Here is a 24,046-nt window from a genome sequence, read left to right as displayed (position 1 = left end):
ACAGAAGCCAGAGGGGGAAAAGCACCTTACCTACAGAGGAACAAAGGTAAGAATTACATGTAACTCCTCCTCAGAAAACGTGCCCACTCCAGTACTGTTGCCTGGAGAATCCCATGGATGCAGGAACGGGTTGGGCTGCCGTCTATGGTGTCGCACAGAGTCGGACACGACTGACGCGACTTAGCAGCAGCAGCAGAAAACATGACCCTCATTGGGAAAGACTCTGATGCTGGGAAAGACTGAAGGCAGGAGGAGAAAGGGGTGACAGAGGATGAGATGGTCGGATGGCATCATGGACTCAATAGAAATAAGTGTGAGCAAACTCCTGGAGATGGTGAAGGACAGGGAACCCTGGTGTGCTGCAGTCCATGGGGTCACAAATAGTCGGACACAACTTAGTGACTGAAGAACAACAGAAGATATGCAAGCAAAAGAGTGACATGAGACATTTAGTGTTGAGAGAGAGAAACCACTAAGCTAGAATTCTGCACTCTGCAAAATTATCCTTCAAAAATGAAGGAGAAATAAAGACTAGAGTCAAACAAAACTGAGAGAATGTGTTGCTAGTAGAGCTGTCTTACAAGAAATGTTAAAAAAAAAAAAAAAAAAAGGTTCTTAAGAGAGGAGGAAAATAACATAGGTCAGAAACTCAGATATACATAAAGTGAGGAGGAAACCTGAAGAAGGAATAAGTGAATGTAAAATAAAACATGAAATATGTTGGTTTATACCAGCATTAACTGGCTTAGATGATACTCTGCTAGAGTATACTTTATGGCATAAGGTATAAAAGAAAAGGGAATATATGTGTATATAAACATAAAATAATTGTAGAAATGCAGTAGGGGGGAAGTTGATAGGGCATTTGCCTATGGGTTTCCATTACACTGAACATAAAAGTACAAAGAGCTTGTAAATGTCTCTCAAAGGTTAAATTTTCATTAATTTTATTAATATGTGAACAATCAAAAACTATTATGATTACTTGAAGCAGATAGAACAGGACATTAGGGACCTATTTCCTTAACATGTATTTGAATGTTTGACTTTGTTGCTTACAGTTATACTTGGTGGTGTGCTAGTTAATGTTTAATAACTGGCCTGCAATGTGGGAGACTGGGATTCGATCCTTAGGTGAGGAAGATTCCCTAGAGAAGAGAATGGCTACCCACTCTAGTAATCTTGCCTGGGAAATCCCATGGACAGGGGAACCTGGCCAGCTATAGTCCATGGGTTTGCAAAGTCAGACACAGCTGAGGGACTAACACTTTCACTTTCACTTTTCACTTTCGGTGGGTCAACGGGAGCCACTGCAGCACACCACACTTTCCTCCTTTTCAGACCAAAGTATTCAGCTTTCATTGCTATCAACTTGCCTATTGTTACTGACAAAGTCAAAGTTTTTTAAATGATATATTTGCCAAGAAAATGGCCAACTCTGATGAAGCATCTAATTAACTATAATCTAACTGGAAATCAGAAATGAAGTCAATGATATTACTCCACTAAAACAATGCTTAATTCCCTGGGGTTTTAGATGTTCAGATTTAAATCCTGTTATCAACTCTTAGGAGACATGATTTTGAGCTTGACTCTTAAGCTCTATAACCTTTTCCATATCTCTAAACTGAACATCTTCAGTTGACCTTTTCCCTGGTGGCTCAGACGGTAAAGCATCTGCCTACAATGCAGGAGACCTGGGTTCAATCCCTGGCTTGGGAAGATCTCCTGGAGAAGGAAATGGCAACCCACTCCAGTATTCTTTCCTGGAAAATCCCATGGATGAAGGAGCCTGGTAGGCTACAGTCCATGGGGTCGCAGAGTCGGACACCACTGAGCGACTTCACTTTCACTTTAAACTGAACATAATACAAGGCCTGCCTTACTATTGCATAAAAATTAAACAATCCATGTAAAGTACATCAAATCATCCCTATATGTTCATGGTACACAGAAAAACAGTCACATTCTATCAGTTCTTCTTTTGAAAAGAACAAGAATATTTACAGTTATAAATATCCAAAGTAATAGTTCCTCTTGTGTAAAAATGAATTCACTTTCCTTAGTTATTTATAGTGGCATTTTCAATTTATTTTCAAAAGTGAACAAGTACATTTAATTTAAAATTAATAAGACCATTATTGTATATTCATTAAAATTTCATGTGATTATTAGAAGCATTTACTAGGTATGCAATTGACTCATTATATAGAAGAGACAGTAATTAGGCCTTAATAAAAGGAATTTTAAATAATCACTTATAAAACTATGTTATTAAATTTGAGATCTCATTTTAAAATCTATCAATAATTTCTATTTACTACAGACAAAGTAAGAATTATATGTTTTGTGAGTATTTAAGCAAATAGAATTAATTTTAGAAACGGAAGACAAAGGATAAGTCTTCTAGCCAGAAACAGTCTCCTGCTTGCTAGAAAATTGTAATGCAATCAGGAGATTCTGTTGATGTTCTTCTCTGCATCTTAGTTTTCAATAATCAAGGTCATTATTTAATAATGTCAATGGAATCTCTTTTTTCTCCCCCAAACACTGACAATAAACAGAAAGTTTATTCATGTGTTGTCACAAAGGTCAGTGCATAATTTACTTCACTAATAATACCTGTGTGGTTTAATTTGATGCAGGTAATCTGTCTGGCTTTCTTTTTTCCCCTTATTTGTGACTTTGCAAGAGAAGTGAAAATATTTTAATTTCATTTCTTTACTTTAAAACATTTAATCACTTAAAAAGCTAGATCATAAATTCCATGAAGACACCAAGAATATTTTTATTACATTTTTTTCCAGCTGCTAGCACAGTGTCTAGAACACAACTGGGGAAAAAGAAAGTAAGAGAGAGAGAAGGAGGGAGGGAAGGAAGGAACAAGGAAAGAAAGCAAGAAAAGAGAGGAAAAAGGGAGAGAGAAAGGACAAATGAAAGAATTGGTACCAAATTATCTTTAGAGATAACTAAAACTGCTCAGAGCAGTGTTTGCTTACTTCAGAGGTGAGCTCCTTTGACTTCCCTTCATAGTACTTCTTATACTTTGAAATCACATTGTTTATGTCATCGATTGATTATAATCTGCACTAGACCATTTTGCCTATAGTGATACTCCCAACTTCCAATACAGGACCAGACACATAGCAGGTACTCAGGAAACACTGATCAAGCCTCTTTCTTGGTCACCTTGCTTAATTACCAGATATAAGAGTTCTACTCTAAGACTCTATGCCCTATTTTATACAATAAGAAAACCCCGCAATGAAACTATAACCAATGCACAGCCCTACACATTGTCAGTGTGACCTTTAGGTCCCTTTCTATGGCCCAAGGGAAAACACTATGGAGAATTCCCCATACGCTCTCTAATCTCTTTTGTTAATCTATTATTTGGCACAGATAGTAATGACACATTGTTTTATCTTCTGCAGACTTATAGTAAGTCTTGAAACCAAGTTTTATACGTCCTCCAACTTTGTTCTTTTTTGAAATTGTTTGGGCTGATCTAGCTTGATTGCATTTTCATACACATTTTTGAATCAGCTGTGTATTTCTTCAAAATAGCCTGCTGAGATTTTGGTAGGAATTGGATCTATAGATGAGTTTAGGTAGGATGGAAAACTGAACAATATGATTTTTTCAGTCCATGATATGATATCATACATTTATTTAAGATTTCTATAATTCCTCTCAGCTGTTTTGTAATTTTCCATATAGAGGTGTAGAGGTCTTACATAGCTTTCAACATTAATTACCAAAGATTTCTTATAGATTCCTTTTATCAGATTTAGGTATTTCCATTCTATTCTTATTTGATAAGAGGTAATATCATGAGGGGCATCAAATTTTGTTGCATGCTTTTATACAACTAATAGGAAGGCTATATGGATTTTATATTTTATTCTGTTGATGAGATGAATTATCTTAATTGATATTCAAATGGAAAATTAACCTCACATTCCTGGGATAAACTCATTGCCCATGTTGTATTATACTGTTTACATGTTACTAGATTTGATTTGCTAAATTTTTTAGAAAATTGTATGTCTATATTCATAAAGCATATTGGCCTGAAATTTTACTCTTATTTTATCTTTGAAAGATATATTTTATTGTTTCAAAAAACAAAACAATAAAAAGAGTTGTGAAACTTTCCCTTTATCATGCTTTTCTGAAAGTCTGTACAGAATTGCAACTTTATCTCTTTAAAATACTTAGTAGAAACCTGGGGTAAAAACATTAAAATTAGAGGTATTCATGGGGTCGCAAAGAGTCGGACACGACTGAGCAACTGAACTGAACTGAACTGGGGGAGAGAATATAATCAATCATCAAGAATTCAACGTCTTCAGTAAATATGGCACTGTATACATGTTCTATTTATTTCTGTGTTAATTATGGTTAATGTCTTTCAAGGAATTTGCCCATTCATCCAAACTGCAGAATTTATTGGTATATTGTTGTTCAGTCACTCGGTCGAGTCTGATGTTTGCAACCCCATGGACTACAGCACTCCAGGCTTCCCTGTCCTTCACCATCTCCCAGAGCTTGCTCAAACTCATGTCCATTGAGTCAGTGATGCCATTCAACCATCTTGTCTTCTGTCGTCCCCTTCTCCTGCCTTCAATCTTTCCCACCATCAGGGTCTTTTCTAATGAATTCGCTCTTTGCATCAGGTGGCTAAACTATACAATTGTTCATAAATTCTTATTGTTTTTATTTTAAAATCTATAGTATGTGTATCTGTTGATGTCCCCTTTGTAGTTCCTGATGGTGGTAATTTGTGTGGTGTCCTTTTTAAAATGTTTTTCCTTGATTAATCTTGCTAGGGATTTTAAATCTTTATTAATCACTTTTTAATCAACTTTTAATTTTGATAGAAAAACAAGAGTAAATTAAACTTAAAATAAGTAGAAGGAAGTAAATAACAAAGATAACAAATGAAAAGCTTGACCAAAAAAGATAATATAGAAAAACTTAATAAAGCCAAATATTGGTTCTTTGAAAAAAAATTTAATAAAATAATATTAAGCAAGATTGAGCAAGAAAAAAGATAAAACTTCAAATTGACAATATCAAGAATAAAGGAGGGGAAATTTCCATATTTTCTAAAAATGTTAAAAAGTACCTCTATATCGATAAAACTGATAACTAAGATAAAATGGACAAATCCTCAAAATACACAACTACCAAACTAATTCAAGTAGAAAAAGAAATTTTAAATAGCCATGTATCTTAAAAATTGAGTTTTACTTAAAACTTTCCCAGGTCAAGACAATTTTATTTGTGAATTCTTTTAAATATTAAAGGAGAAGGAAATAATTTAGTTTCTCTAGTGAATTCTGTCAAACATTTGAGAAAAATAATTCATTATTATGCATACTTTTTAAGGCAAATGCTAGTATCTTTGTTTCATTGACCTTCTCTTGGTTCTTCAAGCATTTTATTTATTTTTTTTTTTAATTTTTTAACTTTACAATATTGTATTGGTTTTGCCATATATCAAAATGAATCCACCACAGGTATACCTGTGTTCCCCACCCTGAACCCTCCTCCATCCTCCCTCCCCGTACCATCCCTCTGGGTCGTCCCAGTGCACCAGCCCCAAGCATCCAGTATCGTGCATCAAACCTGGACTGGAGACTCATTTCATATATGATATTATACATGTTTCAATGCTATTCTCCCAAATCTCCCCACCCTCTCCCTCTCCCACAGAATCCAAAAGACTGTTCTATACATCAGTGTCTCTTTTGCTGTCAGGGTTATTGTTACCATCTTTCTAAATTCCATATATATGCGTTAGTATACTGTATTGGTGTTTTTCTTTCTGGCTTACTTCACTCTGTATAATAGGCTCCAGTTTCATCCACCTCGTTAGAACTGATTCAAATGTATTCTTTTTAATGGCTGAGTAATACTCCACTGTGTAATACTCCACAGCTTTCTTATCCATTCATCTGCTGATGGACATCTAGGTTGCTTCCATGTCCTGGCTATTATAAACAGTGCTGCGATGAACATTGGGGTACACGTGTCTCTTTCAATTCTGGTTTCCTCAGTGCATTATTATGCACACTTTTTAAAAATATAAGAAGATATTCCTAACTTTTGTCTGAGTTTACCATAATGCTGACACCAAACCTGACAAACATATTACAAACTATAATCCCAGGCCAATGTCTCTCATGAACATAAATGCAAAAATTCTCAATGAAATGCTAGCAAATTATATCTGGAAATATATTAAAACACAATGTAATATGATCAACTGGGATTTATCTTAGGGATGCAAACTTAACTTAACCACTTGTATAAATCAATATCATTTACCATATTAACTATGAAGGGAAATGACACGTGCAGTTCAATAAATGAAGGAAAGCTTTTGGCAAAAAAAGTTTTTTATCAAATGAGGAATAGAAGGGAACTGCCATAATCTGAAAAGAGCACCTATTTCTTTAAAAATATCTACCGCTGTCATCACACAATGCTGAAAGAGTAAGTTCTCTCTCCTTCTATCATGGATAAGCCCAAGATGTTGACTTTTAAGATGTCTATGTAGCATTGTACTGGAGGTCCTAGCCAATAATTAATGAAAGAAACTTAAATGAAAGTTACAAAGATTAGAAAAGAAGAAGCAAAACTATACTTTTTCAAATGCAGCACAATTAAGAATGCAGAAAATCCTATGAACCTATGAAAACCTGGTAGAAGCATATATTGTAGATATCAAGGCCATGAGAGTTAAAGTCTTGTATGTCTATATACCACCAATGAAAAACTTGAGAATAAAATTTCTAAAGATTATTATCATACAACAGCCTCAAAAAACATTAAATACTTAGTCGTAAATTTAACAAAGGATGTATGGAGACTTCTCAATTGCGAACTATAAAATACTACTGAGAGATATTTTTTAAATGCCTAAGTATATACCTAAAGATATATCATGTTATGCAACTAAATATTTAAGGTTATTAAATTGTCCATTCTTTCCCATGCAATCTCAACCAGAATCTCAGCAGACTTTTCACCATAAAATTTGATACACTGATTCTAAAAATAACTATTGAAATAAAAAAAAGATCTAGAATAGCCAAAATAGTCCTACAAAAGGGGGAAAAATTTGGACAACTCATTATTTCTGATTTCAAGATTTATTCTAAAGCTACAGTAATCAAGAAATAGTGGTGCTGACTTAACAATGAACAAATAAATCAACAGATGAAAAGGGAGAGTCTTTTCAACATAAAGAGCTGAAACTACTGGAAATTCTTACATACCACTCCTGAAATCATACACAAAAGTTAGTGTAATATGGATTAAAGGCCAACCCTAACAGCCACATATTCTAAAGCAAAGGAGAATGTCTTTATGACCCTAGGATAAGTAAAGATCCTTTAGAACACAAAAAACACTAACCTTCAAAGAAAATATTGATAAATTGATGTTCATCAATGATGAGAAATCATTAGTAATTATAAATGAAAACCACCAATGAGATACCAAACACACTGACAGGAATGGCAAAAATTAAAAAAAAAAAAAAACATGACCACCAAATAATGACAAAATTTTCAAGTAACAAAAACTTTCACACATTGTTTTTGACAGTACAAAATTATACACCCTTTTGGAAAATGGTTTGAAAAGTTCTTACATAGTTAAACATACACCTACCTATGATCCAAAAATTCCATCAAAGAGAAGTAAAATCCTATTTTTACAAAAAGATTTGTCCAAGAAGGTTTGTAGAAGCACATTCACTAAGGCAAGAACTAGAAACTAGTCCATTATCCCACATCAAAGGACTGAATGAACAAACTGTAGTCTATACTATGGAATACTACTCATAAATAGAAAAGTCAAATTAATTACACATGCAACACTTCCAGAATCTCAAAAACTTTAAATGAGCAAAGTAAAGCCTGATATAAGAGTATATATTCTATCATTCTATTTATGTGAATTTCAGGAACAAGCTAAACTAATTATAGCAAAAGATTTCAGGAAAGTGGTTGCTTTCCACAGATGGCAAATTGGCTGAGGAAGGGCACAAGGCAATCTGGGGTGAGGAGAATGTTCTATATTTTGATAGAGCTATTGGTTATATGCACACATTTCTCAAAATTCATTGAACTGAACCATTTAAGGCTTATTTCACTACATGTAGACATACATCAATAAAATTTTAAATAGAATACACAAAAAATGAATAAGTCAGGCAAAATTAATCTAAAGTGGCAAAACGCAAGACTGGTTATACAAGACATGGAACTGACTTGACAGATATGAGGCAGCCTCTGTAGTACTGATAACATTCTGTGTCTTGATCTGGGTCCCACTGAGCTATTATGTTTACTTTGGGAAATTTAAAGTACACTAATGATATGGACTTTTATTTTAATATGTGGTACTTCAACATAATTTGCATTTAACATTTTTGTTCCTGATAATCACGAAAGCCCTCTCTATCAATTTCTACCTAGAAATGCATATACTGTGTCATCGATACAATGGAATGTGGGGAGGTTGCTAGCTGTACCACCATATTGTGCATAATAAACTCCTAGTGGAAAAGCTTTAACCTGTTACTATGACAGCATGCTTTGACTATGGCATTCACAGAGAATAAATCATTTCAATTTAATCTGTCCAGTTGCTTTGTTATTGAAGATGACAAGGAAGCAACAGCAAGCATCACTAGAGAAATCACAGCAATATAACATCTGTCACATTGTAATACAGAGGGATCAGAGATCATTCAGGAGTGTCATAATTGTAATTTCAGAAAACCAAATACTATTTATGTGATAACATCCACCTGTATCTCTTTAGCTTGCCTTTTCAATTTGCTGCCTCCTTACATCTATTCAAAACTGAAGCATCTCATGTCATTAAATACTATGTAAATAAGTTAGGCCTGATTGTGAAGGATCAGAAGCTAACTGGGATACTTCAGCTTCTGGGGCCAGAAGATTCTAACACCCATATGGTCCTTGAAGCACAGCTTAAGCATTTTGATGGACATGCCAAGATTCAACTAAGGAGATAGACTTTCACCACAGATGAAACTGTCTCCCAGAGAAAGAGAACAGATTAATGAAAGTGTCAGTTAGGGTTCTTTGGTTACAGTCAATAGAAACTCATTCTAGCTAACATATGTGAAAAAAAAAAAAGAATTTGTTATAAACTGATTGGGGAATTGCTCACTGTATTAAGCTGAGGAAGGACAATAAGGCATCTGTGGAGTTCTGAAAAGGGGAACTAACATAAATATGTGTGGGATTCTGCTTGGCCCCACTTCACATCCTCTTAGGTGAACTTTTTCTTCTGATCGTTGCTACAGAAAGCAGTTACACAGGTACAATGTGACGGTCGCGTCTGTATAGGGATTTCTCTGCCACATAGGTTGCTTGTAACAGCCCACTTAGCTATTCTGGCACAAAAACAAAATATAGAGATGTGAAGGAGGGAGCAATTCATGTGGCAAGCAACGGGGCATGTGCTCCTGGAAAACGTTACCCTCCTCCATCCCCACCTGGATAATTTTGCACTGCTTTCTACGTGCTTCCACATATAGTCCCCAGCATGATTAAGCCTCACTTGCCAAGAGTAGTGATCAGCTTGCCTTGAATAGTGCAGCTCTGACTGGGCTCTCCCTCTTACCTGTTTCATCCTCCCTGTCCTCTACAACTGCTGCTTGGAACTACTTCTCAAAACACACGACCTGCCCATAAGCCCTGTACTAGGCGCTACTCTTTTAGGAAATGGCAACTAAAGTAAAAGTTACCTGCTGCTAAGTCATTTCAGTCCAACTCTGTGCGACCCCATAGATGGCAGCCCACCAGGATCCTCCGTCCCTGGATTCTCCAGGCAAGAACACTGGAGTGGGTTGCCATTTCCTTCTCCAATGCATGAAAGTGAAAAGTGAAAGTGAAGTCGCTCAGTCACATCCAACTCCTAGTGACCCCATGGACTGCAGCCCACCAGGCTCCTCCATCCATGGGATTTGCCAGGCAAGAGTACTGGAGTGGGTTGCCACTGCCTTCTCCTACAGGGCCCCATAGCTGCCAGAGTGAATGAATTTCAAATCCATTCAGTCATTTTTGTTCCTTTGCTCATGAATTGAATCCTGGGACAGCACACAATTGGCCAAGCTTTGATCCTATGCCTACTCCTTACTTATGAAAGGCGAGGCATGCTAGATACCTCGTAATTCAAGGAAATGAAAAGAAAGGGAAGGGAAGAGAAGGGGGAAAATGTTGCTCTTTCTATATCTCTCCACGTGTCTAAAATATTGCATTAAAATTTTGAGCAACAAACTCAGTAGACTGCGATTATTTAACAGCACATGTAACATTATATTTACAATGAATTTATTTTTACTAAGTGTTTGACATGATAGGTCATTTCCACTTATGGTGATTAATCTAAAATTCAACAAAAAAAATAAAGATGGTTAGGTTAGAACCTCACGTCCTACTCGTTCTTTGATATTACAATGCCACCAGAAAGGAACCAAGGCTGCTAGGAAAGATGGAGTAAGCACATCCCACAGTATTCATCTCACTAAACAAAATATATGAAAGTGAATATGAATGTCACTCAGTCATGTCCGACTCTGCAATCCCATGGACTGTAGCCTGCCAGGCTCCTCTGTCCATGGAATTCTCCAGGCAAGAATACTGGAATGGGTAGTCACTACCTTCTCCAAGGGGATCTTCCCTAGCCAGGGATCAAACCCTGATCTCTCTCAGTGCAGACAGATTATTTACTGTCTGAGCCACTAGGGAAGCCAAAACAAAATATATAGAACAACTATATGTCAGAAGATTATGAATGGCAGAGAAAAAGGCTGGCTAAGGATCCATGAACTCAGGGAACAATGTGGTGATGAGTTCTTTGGTTTGGTTTGATTTTTATCCCTTATCTGTCTTGGCCTTGACACTACAGCAGGCTATAACCCTGCACCACAAAGGGGTAAGAGATATAAACAACAAAAGACTGCTTTTGCTATCCAAAGCACAGTGAGGAATACGGTCGTGGGGGACAGAACCCTTTGACAACATCTCTCCTTCTCCAGGCCAACACCACACACAAAAAAGAGAAAAGAAAAAAACCTGCCTCTTTCCCTTCACATTACGTATCACAGCAACTGTGGAAAAGAGCCAAGTCAAACATTCACACACTGCACCAAGCAAGCAAAGCCTCCAGAGTCTCCCACACTCCCTCTTCCCTGGGTGCTGCCGATACTATGACACTACTGGGTTTTCATTTGCTCCTTGGAAGAAAAGCTATGACAAACCTAGGCAGCATAATAAAAAGCAGAAATATCACTTTGCCAACAACGGTCCGTCAAGTCAAAGCTATGGTTTTGCCAGTAGTCACATACAGATGTGAGAATTGAACCATAAAGAAAGCTGAGTGCCGAAGAATTGATGCTTTTGAACTCTGGTGCTAGAGAAGATTCTTGAGAGTCCCTTGGACTGCAAGGAGACCCACCCAGTCCATCCTAAAGGAAATCAACCCTGAATATTCCATTGGAAGGATTGATGCTGAAGCTGAAGCTCCAATAGTTTGGCCACCTGATGCAAAGAGCTGACTCATTAGGAAAGACCCTGATGCTGGGAAAGATTGAAGGCAAGAGGAGAAGGGGACAACAGAGGATGAGATGATTAGATGGCATCACCAAATCAATGGATATGAGTCCGAGCAGACTTTGGGAAATGGTGAAGGACAGGGAAGCCTGGTGTGCTGCAGTCCATGGGGCTGCAAAGCGTCCGACACGGCTCAGCGAGTAAACATGAACAACTGGGTAGTGTCCTGTCAACCAGTCCCACTCTGCAATAGCTACAGAGGCAGAGCCTCTTTCCTCACCCCATCCAGAAGCCCATCATGCTCTACGTGAACATAAACAGAGGCAGCATCCCTCCTTCTTCCCCATCAGGCACTGTGAAGACTGTATAAGAAGCCCTGCCTACAACACCTGCCCTGCACTAAGGGAATATCTGCAAAGAGGAGCACTCCACCCTCTCCCAACTAAATGGTGGGCATTATGAGCTTAGACTAAGGAGAGTAGGGACCTGGAAAAAGGGATTCTTTATATGTGAGAATAAAATCACAAGCACACCCAAGCACTCCATGTGAAACTGACTAGAATCAATAAAGCAAAAACTTTAAAAACTGAACTATTGCACAGAATACCACTCAGGTTTCAAAGTTACCTCAGTATTAATAAGCAGAGTAGAATAATGTAGAATAATGCTGCAAAAGTTTGAAAACTAAATTAACATTGGAACTAAAGCCTGCAAAAGGGAACTAGGTCAGGTTTTCTGAACCTAAACAGGTCTATTGCTCACTGAAACAGATTTACACAGCAACCAGAGTCTCATAACCAAATACTTAAAAAAAAAAAAAATGCAATCCAAAATATGTGTCATACAAGAACCAGTAAATTCTCAATTCAAATGAGGAAAGATAAGCAACAGTGGCAACACTGAGTTTATCCAAATGTTAGAATTCTCTGACTAGAATTTTAAAGCAGTTATCATAAAAAATGTTCCAACAAGAAATTACACTCTTGAAATAAATGGAAATATAGAAAGTCCAAGAAATAGAAGAAACTAAAAAAAAAAATCAAATAAAAATTTTAAAACTAAAAATAAAATAAATGAAATCAAAAAACTCCCTGGATGGACTCAGTGCAGAAGGGAGATAACAGGGAACATAAAGATCAATAGAAACTACCCAATCTGGACAGCAAAGAAAAACCAGATTTTAAAATAGCCCAAGACCCTCAGCAATGTAGGGCAAAAGATCTACCATTTGTGTCACTGAAGTCCCCAGAAGGGAATGAGAAAGAGGTTGGGGCTAAAACAATACTTGAAGAATCAGTGGCTGAAATATTCCCCAATTTGAGAGAGGACATAAATCTACAGGAAAAAAAGAGGAACAAGCATAAACAGGATAAATACAAAGAAATGCATATCCTGATATCAGAATATATCCTAATATATGATTCTAATGAATATCCTAATCAAGTTCTAAAAACAACCCAAAAAAATAGATTAAAAAATTCGAAAGCAGCCAAAGAACAGTAATATATTAACTGTAAGGAATCAACAATTTGAATACTGAAGTATTTCTAAGCAGAAACAATAAAAGCTAGAAAGAAGTAGCCAACATTTTTCAAGGGGTGAAATTAAAAAAAAAAAAAAAAACTATCAACCCAGAATCCTACATCCAGTGAAAATATACTGAGAGTTTTACCAAAATAAAAATTAAAATCATATATTTGGTTTCACTTGAAAAACGAGAATACTTGGCCATCAGGCCTGAGTTCTTACAGAGCAACAATGGTCTTGAGGCAGAGGGAAATGCTTCCTTTAGATGAGGCATCTACCTTCTACTTACCAGCATGGCTTCTTACCCTGAGTACTGTCTCATTTATTCTACATGCCTGGCTGTTCTAAGTACTGGGTTTATGGCATCCAGACTATCAGTTTAAAAGTTTTTCCAGAAACTCTAATAAAAGCCATAGATCTCCAGAAAGGCACCCATGCAAACAATTTTGTATTTAGTTTCAAAGGTTATAGGCTCATATGATCCTAAGATTATTCAGATCCCACTTTAAGAACCTCTTATTTGACCACCAAGAGTACTATCCTAATCTAATCATAATGAGATTATTGATTGCTCACCTTTTTTCTGTTAATGGTATTTAGGAATGCCTCCAATATTGCCATATGTGTTTGCTGTATTATTTAGGGATATTCAGTTCTACTAAGGAGAGTAAGACAAGGAAGAGAAATGAAACTAAATATAAAAGCAAGAACCTTCTGAAACATATTAGACATAAATAAGGTAGTTAGGGTCTATAGATGAAGGAATAGTAGAACTAAGTATTTGCCAAATACTTATGAAACACCTAACAGTTTCTGGGACATAAGTTGCAGAATGAGCAAACGAATGAATGAATGAGTGACTGCAAGGCTCAGCTTTTCCATTTCTCTACATCCCTTCCTCTTACCACTAACATATTACTTTTTCCCTATTTGTTATTGTTTCTACTACATCATAAATTTATTGTAGAAAAGGGCCATAAGTTATGTTGTGTACATGAGATAAGTTAATAAATACCTAAAAGCAGTGGTCACACATAGGACAGTGATTCTCACTCAAGGGTACATCACAATCACCTGAGAAACTTGTTTAAAATGAAGCTATCTAGGGGCCAACCCTCGGAGAAGGCAATGGCACCCCACTCCAGTACTTTTGCCTAGAAAATCCCATGGACGGAGGAGCCTGGTAGGCTGCAGACCATGGGGTCGCTAGAGTCGGACATGACTGAGCGACTTCATTTTCACTTCGCTTTCATGCATTGGAGAAGGAAATAGCAACCCACTCCAGTGTTCTTGCCTGGAGAATCCCAGGGACGGGGAAGCCTGGTGGGCTGCCGTCTGTGGGGTTACACAGAGTCTGACACGACTGAAGCGACACAGCAGCAGCAGCAGCAGGGGCCAGCCCTGGTGGTTCAGACTATAAAGAATGTGCCTGCAATGCAGGAAACTCAGGTTTTATCCCTGGGTCAGGAAGATCCTCTTGAGAAGGAAATGGCAACCCACTCCAGTATTCTTGCTGGAGAATTCCATTGACAGAGGAGCCTGGCAAACTATAGCCCAAGGGGTCACAAAGAGTCAGATACAACTGAGAGACTAATACTTTTCAGGAATCAGTCCAAGGAGTTTCATTTCAGTAATTTAGAGAGGTGCTATTAAAAAAAATTTATATTTTTACCAGAACTCCCACTGCTTTCAATTTAGGGGCTCCATCAACAACATATCAAAAACAATTGATACAGGAAACATGGAATATCTAGGGCAAATGGTAATCTCTGTCTCCACTCTCACTAAGGATACTATTTATCAAACAGATTAAAATGTACTTCACATCAGCCTGAAGAAACTGGAGGAAAGATGGACCTAGCTCCTTTCAGTTCAGTTCAGTTCAGTCGCTCAGTCGTGTCCGACTCTTTGCAACCCCATGAATTGCAGCACGCCAGGCCTCCCTGTCCATCACCAACTCCCGGAGTTCACTCAAACTCACATCCATCGTGTTGGTGATGCCATCCAGCTTCTCATCCTCTGTTGTCCCCTTCTCCTCCTGCCCCCAATCCCTCCCAGTGTCAGAGTCTTTTCCAATGAGTCAACTCTTCACATGAGGTGGCAAAAGTACTGGAGTTTCAGCTTTAGCATCATTCCTTCCAAAGAAATCCCAGGGCTGATCGCCTTCAGAATGGACTGGTTGGATCTCCTTGCAGTCCAAGGGACTCTCAAGAGTCTTCTCCAACACCACAGTTCAAGCGCATCAATTCTTTGGCGCTCAGCTTTCTTCACAGTCCAACTCTAACATCCATACATGACTACTGGAAAAACCATAGGCTTGACTAGACAGACCTTTGTTGGCAAAGTAATGTCTCTGCTTTTGAATATGCTATCTAGGTTGGTCATAACTTTCCTTCCAAGGAGTAAGCGTCTTTTAATTTCATGGCTGCAGTCACCATCTGCAGTGATTTGGGAGCCCAGAAAAATAAAGTCTGACACTGTTTCCACTGTTTCCCCATCTATTTCCCATGAAGTGATGGGACCGGATGCCATGATCTTCATTTTCTGAATGTTGAGCTTTAAGCCAACTTTTTCACTCTCCTCTTTCACTTTCATCAAGAGGCTTTTTAGTTCCTCTTCACTTTCTGCCATAAGAGTGGTGTCATCTGCATATCTGAGGTCATGGATATTTCTCCCACAATCTTGATTCCAGCTTGTGCTTCTTCCAGGCCAGCATTTCTCATGATGTACTCTGCATATAAGTTAAATAAACAGGGTGACAATATACAGCCTTGACATACTCCTTTTCCTATTTGGAAACAGTCTGTTGTTTCATGTCCAGTTCTAACTGTTGCTTCCTGACCTGCATATAGGTTTCTCAAGAGGCAGGTCAGGTGGTCTGGTATTCCCATCTCTTTCAGAATTTTCCACAGTTTATTGTGATCCACAGTCAAAGGCTTTGGCATAGTCAATAAGGCAGAAGTGGATGTTTTTCTGGAACTCTCTTGCTTTTTCAATGATCCAGCGGATGTTGGCAATTTGATCTCTGGTTCCTCTGCCTTTTCTAAAACCAGCTTGAACATCTGGACGTTCATGGTTCACGTACTGTTGAAGCCTGGCTTGGAGAATTTTGAGCATTACTTTACTAGCATGTGAGATGAGTGCAATTGTGCAATAGTTTGAGCATTCTTTGGCATTGCCTTTCTTTGGAATTGGAATGAAAACTGACCTTTTCCAGTCCTGCGGCCACTGCTGAGTTTTCCAAATTTGCTGGCATATGTAGTGCAGCACTTTCACAGCATCATCTTTCAGGATTTGAAATAGCTCAACTGGAATTCCATCACCTCCACTAGCTTTGTTCATAGTGATGCTTTCTAAGGTCCACTTGACTTCACATTCCAGGATGTCTGGCTTTAGGTGAGTAATCACACCATTGTGATTATCTTGGTCATTAACATCTTTTTTGTACAGTTCTTCTGTGTATTCTTGCCACCTCTTCTTAATATCTTCTGCTTCTGTTAGGTCCATACCATTTCTGTCCTTTATCAAGCCGATCTTTGCATGAAATGTTCCCTTGGTGTCTCTAATTTTCTTGAAGCAATCTCTAGTCTTTCCCATTCTGTTGTTTTCCTCTATTTCTTTGCATTGATCGCTGAGGAAGGCTTTCTTATCCCTCCTTGCTATTCTTTGAAACTCTGCATTCAGATGCTTATATCTTTCCTTTTCTCCTTTGCTTTTCGCTTCTCTTCTATTTGTAAGGCCTCCTCAGACAGCCATTTTGCTTTTTTGCATTTCTTTTCCATGGAGATGGTCTTGATCCCTGTCTCCTGTACAATGTCACAAACCTCCATACCTAGTTCATCAGGCACTATGATCTATCAGATCTAGTCCCTTAAATCTATTTCTCACTTCCACTGTATAATCATAAGGGATTTGATTTAGGTCATACCTGAATGGTCTAGTGGTTTTCACCACTTTCTTCAATTTAAATCTGAATTTGGCAATAAGGAGTTCATGATCTGAGCCACAGTCAGCTCCCAGTCTTGTTTTTGCTGACTGTATAGAGCTTCTCCATCTTTGGCTGCAAAGAATATAATCAATCTGATTTCAGTGTTGACCATCTGGTGATGTCCATGTGTAGAGTCTCCTCTTATGTTGTTGGAAGAGAGTGTTTGTTATGACCAGTGCGTTCTCTTGGCAAAACTCTATTAGCCTTTGCCCTGCTTCATTCCGTATTCCAAGGCCAAATTTGCCTGTTATTCCAGGTTTTCTTGACTTCCTACATTTGCATTCCAGTCCCCTATAATGAAAAGGACATCTTTTTGGGGTGTTAGTTCTAAAAGGTCTTGTAGGTCTTCATAAAACCATTCAACTTCAGCTTCTTCAGCATTACTAGTTGGGGCATAGGCTTGGATTACCGTGATAATGAATGGTTTGCCTTGGAAACGAACAGAGATCATTCTGTCATTTTTGAGATGGCATCCAAGTACTGCATTTCAGACTCTTTTGTTGACCATGATGGCTACTCCATTTCTTCTAAGGGATTCCTGCCCACAGTAGTAGATATAATGGTCATCTGAGTTAAATTTACCCATTCCAGTCCATTTTAGTTCGCTGATTCCTAGAATGTCGACGTTCACTCTTGCCATCTCTTGTTTGACCACTTCCAATTTGCCTTGTTTCATGGACCTGACATTCTAGGTTCCTATGCAATATTGCTCTTTACAGCATCGGACCTTGCTTGTATCACCAGTCACATCCACAGCTGGGTATTGTTTTTGCTTTGGCTCCATTCCTTCATTCTTTCTGGAGTTATTTCTCCACTGATCTCCAGTAGCATATTGGGCACCTACTGACCTGGGGAGTTTCTCTTTCAGTATCCTGTCATTTTGCCTTTCCATACTGTTCATGGGGTTCTCAAGGCAAGAATACTGAAGTGGTTTGCCATTCCCTTCTCCAGTGGACCACATTCTGTCAGACCTCTCCACCATGACCCGCCCGTCTTGGGTAGCCCCACACACATGACTTAGTTTCATTGAGTTAGACAAGGCTGTGGTCTGTGTGATTAGATTGACTAGTTTTCTGTGATTATGGTTTTAGTGTGTCTGCCCTTTGATGCCCTCTCACAACACCTACCGTCTTACTTGGGTTTCTCTTAACTTGGGTATCTCTTCACAGCTGCTCCAGCAAAGCACAGCCGCTGCTCCTTACCATGGATGAAGGGTATTTCCTCACCACTGCCCCTCCTAATCTTGATCGTGGAGTAGCTCCTTTCAGCCCTCCTGTGCCTGCACAGCCACCACTCCTTGGACGGTGATATAATCCTTTACCTTAGGTGACATGATTTTGGGGTGGGTCAGGGTGGGGAAAAGAACTTATTGTTATCTGTGTGAGATACTAATTTTATGAGCTTGTAGAGCCACTGTGTTCTTCACAGTCAGCTGCTTCTTTTTTATAATTGCTCATGGCCAGAAAATGGACAAGAAACAAGAACCATAGCTTATATATAGTGAAAATGAGTATACTACCCAAAGCAATTTATAGATTCAATGCAATCCCTATCAAGCTACCAACAGTATTCTTCACAGAGCTAGAACAAATAATTTCACAATTTGTATGGAAATACAAAAAACCTCGAATAGCCAAAGCGATCTTGAGAAAGAAGAATGGAACTGGAGGAATCAACCTACCTGACTTCAGGCTCTACTACAAAGCCACAGTTATCAAGACAGTATGGTACTGGCACAAAGACAGAAATATAGATCAATGGAACAAAATAGAAAGCCCAGAGATAAATCCACACACCTATGGACACCTTATCTTTGACAAAGGAGGCAAGAATATACAATGGATTAAAGACAATCTTTTTAACAAGTGGTACTGGGAAATCTGGTCAACCACTTGTAAAAGAATGAAACTAGAACACTTTCTAACACCATACACAAAAATAAACTCAAAATGGATTAAAGATCTAAACATAAGACCAGAAACTATAAAACTCCTAGAGGAAAACATAGGCAAAACGCTCTCTGACATACATCACAGCAGGATCCTCTATGACCCACCTCCCAGAATATTGGAAATAAAAGCAAAAATAAACAAATGGGACCTAATTAACCTTAAAAGCTTCTGCACATCAAAGGAAACTATCAGCAAGGTGAAAAGACAGCCTTCAGAATGGGAGAAAATAATAGCAAATGAAGCAACGGACAAACAACTAATCTCAAAAATATACAAGCAACTCCTACAGCTCAACTCCAGAAAAATAAATGACCCAATCAAAAACTGGGCCAAAGAACTAAATAGACATTTCTCCAAAGAAGACATACAGATGGCTAACAAACACATGAAAAGATGCTCAACATCACTCATTATCAGAGAAATGCAAATCAAGACCACTATGAGGTACCATTTCACACCAGTCAGAATGGCTGCGATCCAAAAGTCTACAAGCAATAAATGCTGGAGAGGGTGTGGAGAAAAGGGAACCCTCTTACACTGTTGGTGGGAATGCAAACTAGTACAGCCACTATGGAGAACAGTGTGGAGACTCCTTAAAAAACTGGAAATAGAACTGCCTTATGATCCAGCAATCCCACTGCTGGGCATACACACTGAGGAAACCAGAAGGGAAAGAGACATGTGTACCCCAATGTTCATCGCAGCACTGTTTATAATAGCCAGGACATGGAAGCAACCTAGATGCCCATCAGCAGATGAATGGATAAGAAAGCTGTGGTACATATACACAATGGAGTATTACTCGGCCATTAAAAAGAATTCATTTGAATCAGTTCTAATGAGGTGGATGAAACTGGAGCCTATTATACAGAGTGAAGTAAGCCAGAAGGAAAAACACCAATAACAGTATACTAACGCATATATATGGAATTTAGAAAGATGATAACAATAACCCTGTGTACGAGACAGCAAAAGAGACACTGATGTATGGAACAGTCTTTTGGACTCTGTGGGAGAGGGAGAGGGTGGGAAGATTTGGGAGAATGGCATTGAAACATGTAAAATATCATGTATGAAATGAGATGCCAGTCCAGGTTCGATGCACGATACTGGATGCTTGGGGCTGGTGCACTGGCACGACCCAGAGGGATGGTATGGGGAGGGAGGAGGGAGGAGGGTTCAGGATGGGGAGCACATGTATACCTGTGGCGGATTCATTTTGATATTTGGCAAAACTAATACAATTACGTAAAGTTTAAAAAAAAAAAAAAAGAACCATAGCTTAATTCCTGCTGCAACACTCTCAAGACTTAAGTGGTTCTGCTTCTTGTTTGGTTGATTTCTTAATGCTTATTATTTCAATAGCACTTATTGCATACCTAGAGCTGGATTTAAAACCCCAATGTAAAATTTTAAATTAATATTTAGATTTTTTAAATTAAATGTTACTTTTAGACAATTTCAGATTAAGGAGACACATAACAATCCTCAGGGATTTTTAAGTTGGAGGTTTGTGAAAGCAGAAACACTTTTCAAGTTGAGCAATTACTTCATGTATGGGCTCATAGTAGGTGAAATAAGCAGCCAACTGGATTCTCTTGATTTCTGCTTTACCTTATGAAAATTTTTCATGGTGTTTTCCAACCTGCTATCATGTAACAGTTGATTTATTGCACTTACATATTCCAGTCCCCAACTTTTACAGAAAGTTGTCAATCCAATACTCAAGCTTTCACTTCTGGAATATGTATAATCAATTTGGAATTCTAGATAATATGTGTAATCACGAAGTGTATTAATTAAGAAAAAATTTTTACATATGTCTATTTATTTACAGTTCCATTGAATTTGTGAGAACTGAATTCCAAGCTCTTTCAAATCACTGAAATTCAAAGAAATTCACAACTAATCCAAAGTACCATAAACATTTGTATGCTAAGTAAAGGCAATTGTCTTCCTGCACAAGCTCTTATTTTCCCCAATTCACCACAGCAGTTCACAGAGAAACAAACAGCTAAACTAATGAAGGAAACAAATGGAACATTTACTGACACCTTACCTTATATATACCAAGGATATATATCAAGGAAATAATAGCTTGGTTCAGTATTCAAGGGGTATTAAAACATCAGTAAAAATAGTAAGAATAATTCTTTATTTACTGGTCTGTACCTTGCTTACTTGGATATGCAGGTGATGGCTACACTTTTAATTTTCCATCCAATAACAGATTATAAAAACAGAAAGAGAGGTTATGATAGAAGAGTTGTAGCATTATTTAATGCTGTACTGAGCCTGACCCAGGCAACAATAGAGAAAACACACAGTCAACTGATTTAACACTATACATCAGTTTAGGGCTTTTCTGAGTAGTGCAAAAAAAAAAAAAAATACACCTCCGCCACCAAGTCCCTACCAAGGATTACTAACCTCCTATTTTATAGGAATCATTTAAAAGCAATTAGACAGACTAATATAACCCCCCTTAAGGTTTAGTTAACATTTTATGTTGGTTTCACATTATTTTCCTTCCCTTATGTTTATATATAAAATAGTAAGTTTCTTTCAAATTTGCTATTAATAATATGACATGAGAGTATTTTCCCAATTTCACTATTTCTTACTTGATGAAGTTACTAGTATCCTTATTGTATTGGAGTTTTATCCTTTTGGAAGTAGTATTTGGCTTTTCAAATCTCTAAAGGCCCTAATTCTGAATATTTATTAAAGGATTTTTATTTCTTAAGACATATTCAGAGAATTTTACATTAAAAATAATTTTTATAAAGCCCTTCAGTCATCTGGGGCCTCTCTGACTCTGAGATTTGTATAGCACCTGACCAAAAATTTAGTATGTCTTTTGGTAAAATATTGTTTTACAGAAGAAAATAAAAAGCCTAATGAAAGGATTGGATATTGAAGGATTTTCATCTGGAGAAAGTTTATCCTATTGGAGAAAGAACTACAAAAAATACATTTTAGCATCCTGGCTGGCCATACCACCACCCTGCAGTGAAGCACACCCAACCACACCCATGGGAATTTTAGTCTCTCAAGATTTAGAATTCGTGAAAGGCACTTCCCTGGCGGTTTAGTGGTTGGGACTTTGCCTTCCAATGAAGGGGATGCAGGTTCAATTCTTGGTCAGGGAGCTAAGATTCCACATGTCTTGTGGCAAAAAAAAAACACATAAACATAAAACAGAAGCAAACAAACAAACAAAAAGTAACAAATTCAATAAAGCCTTTGAAAATGGTCCACATCAGAAAAAAAAAAAAAAAACCTCTTTAACAAAAAAAGAATTTATGAAAACAAAAGATGATACACATATGAAACCTCCTTCCTGAATGTAAGCAAAATGGCAAAGAAAAATAACTAAGAGGAAAACAGAAAAGTAGGAAGTGATAAAGTTAATTCATATATCCAGACCCACAAAATGGATGCTTCCCCAGTGGCCCAGCCCATCTCACAAATCAAACCTAAATCAGCCTGGGCTTATGAAAAATAACTGAGAAGGAAATCTAACATAAACCAATAACAATCCTTATCTCAGCTTTAAGCATCTTACCTTACAGTAGAAAACAGAACCTGCCAGCCCTGTCAGAAAGCTCCCATCCTTCTGGCCGTTTATGTTTCCTCTCCTAACATTCCCTAAAACTCACTCTTGCCTAAAATCCCTCAGGAAGAGCTTGTGCCTCACCACTGCTTGTGAGGCACCGTACTCTACCAATCCATGGACTGTTTTCCCTTGAATAAAGGAGATCAAAATCACCACTAAATTGTTTTAGTTTTGTCATTTGACACTTCTGGCGAGCCAGATAGGACCTTAAAACAGCTCCTGAAGATCCCTGGGATGGCTCTGAGACCAAGAGAAGGTAACCACAGAGCTGGTTTTTTTGGCTGCCTCTTCAGCTGCTTCCTGAGATGTCTAAGAAGCTTCTCTCTGATCAAATTCTACTTATTTTGCATTCTGAGTTCTTCAAGTTTTTCTGCCTAATCCGTCCAGGTGGAGAATCAAGGCCTGAAAGACTTCACATTTTTCTGAATGAGACTTAGAGGGTCACTGTATTTGGGCTTGTTTTACCTCATCTCAAGGTAACCCCCTTCAGGAGGTCCCAACAGGTCTCAGGAGCTATGCTCTGGCAACCAGAAACAATAAGTCTGATTGAATTAGGGAAGACTCTTTCAACAAGGAAAAATAATGGGTACTCCTCAATCTAAGAAGCAAGATGGATAGCAACCATTAGAAGACTCACAGAGCCTTGAGCTAAGTCCACAGAACAAACTGCTTTGGGGACTTAGGGAAATAAATTAAGACAAGAAATGTGGGTTCTTTTGACCAGTAGCACATCAAAATCTACCTGAAACTATTAAAAGCCATGAGAGAACCATCCACTGTAAAGAAAACTTCTTGTGAAAAGAATAACAGGTTTATTGATTATGAAAATTTCATAAATCAAAGCTTCAAAATTGGTGGGCATGAATTGAGCACTGAAGAGTTGTTAAAGTGCTCACCACTTAACGCTAAGACTCCTGTGCTAGAATAAATTGGTCATGGAACGAGTTAGATTGACACTAGGTCACCAGTCAACCTCAAGAAATTCCCTGTGCAACAAGGTACACTGTGAAAGTGAAAGTGTTAGTCGCTCAGTCATGTCTGAATCTTTGTGACCCCATGAACTGTAGCCCACCAGGCTGCTCTGTCTATGGAATTCTCTAAGCAAGAATACTAGACTGGGTTGCCATGCCCTTCTCCAGGAGATCCAGACCCAGGGATCAAACCTGGTCTCCCACATTGCAGGCAGATTCTTTACCATCTGAGCCACCAGCACCACATTCCTCTTCCCTCTGAGAGACCCAAAGCTTAGCTAGAGTAACAAGATCCTCAAGTTTCAAAGAACTGACCATGCCACCTCCAAGAACATCTTATTTTATGTCCAAGAACTGTGGTTTTGGAATCTATAGATAGCTAC

The sequence above is a fragment of the Bos grunniens genome, chromosome 7 (genome assembly GCF_055505025.1).
Source record: "Bos grunniens cultivar Pamir isolate PY7600 chromosome 7, Bosgru_T2T1.0, whole genome shotgun sequence".
Classification (NCBI taxonomy): domain Eukaryota; kingdom Metazoa; phylum Chordata; class Mammalia; order Artiodactyla; family Bovidae; genus Bos; species Bos grunniens.
Note: the sequence above shows the minus strand (reverse complement) of the source record.